This window comes from Sinocyclocheilus anshuiensis, unplaced genomic scaffold (assembly GCF_001515605.1).
Source record: "Sinocyclocheilus anshuiensis isolate Anshui unplaced genomic scaffold, SAMN03320099.WGS_v1.1 scaffold3034, whole genome shotgun sequence".
NCBI lineage: Eukaryota > Metazoa > Chordata > Actinopteri > Cypriniformes > Cyprinidae > Sinocyclocheilus > Sinocyclocheilus anshuiensis.
Window position 1 is genome coordinate 164,680 of NW_015542320.1, and position 1,043 is coordinate 165,722.

At 36.7% G+C, this 1,043-nt stretch overlaps 1 pseudogene; it reads right to left on the reverse strand.

Moving 5' to 3' along the window:
- LOC107690897 (neuroblastoma-amplified sequence-like) overlaps positions 1-1,043 on the reverse strand; it is a 170,392-nt pseudogene that overhangs the window by 158,174 nt on the left and 11,175 nt on the right.

The following is a 1,043-nucleotide window of genomic DNA, read 5'->3' on the forward strand; positions in this document are numbered from 1 at the left end:
ATTTTTTTTACAAAGTCATTACAGTCACTTTTTATGCATGCTTGCTAAATAAAAGTATTAATCTTTCCAAAAAAACTCTTACCGGCCACACACTTTTAAACAAATATATTATATTAATAAATGAAAAATGTTACAGGATTTTGAGTCCATTAACTGGAGAGTAATAATTTTTGGGAAATCATTTAAATATATTACTCTACAGAGACACTAATTTAAACTAGCAAGACCAGGAAGGATCATAAAATAGAGAATTATGATGTTTTTGTGAAACCTAATGGCCGATTAAAAAGCAATATTCATTATGTTTCTTACATTTTCTACTGTCACCAAAATCATCACAAATATATCAATAATATTCAATATTCACTGATGAAAACTGATACACATACAAACTGAGGAAGCCCCCATCATTGGCCGAGGTGACTCACGGCGAGGTTTCAAACCACTCGCAGGACTTGCCAAGTAAGTTTTTTAATGTGCGCACAGAGGAGACAGTGAGGGCCCCAGAACAGCAGGCTAAAATCAAAGCAGTCTCATTCCACCAGCTCACATCTAGCAGAAACTGGTACTGCTCCTTATCTGAGAAGAGAGACAGAGAAAGAGACAGGTGTTGAGGAAGACAAGACAGAAAAACAATCTAAATATCATAAATAAAAAATTTCACAGACATTCATTCATTTAAAAGTCACCATTCCACAGCTAAACATGATAGATGATTTAGAAACATCATTTTCAAAGAGGAAACGGAGAAGAAAGCACAAACCGAGGACAAGCAGACAGACAAGCTTTATGAAAACGTGTGATCTAAACCCACAATCAAAATGTCACTGCCTGAATTTAACGCCTCTCCACGAAGACACAAGACGCAGGGGTTTATTAAAGCATTCTTCTCCCTCCCACCACCTCTGTCTGGACTCACTACATAATTAATAGCACTAGGTAAGTGTAGGAGTAGATACACATCTAAAGTTGAGGGTCTGGCTACCTTTTATCTTCTTTCTCTTCTCCAGCGAAGTCTTCCATTCTGGGTTGATCTCGTCAAA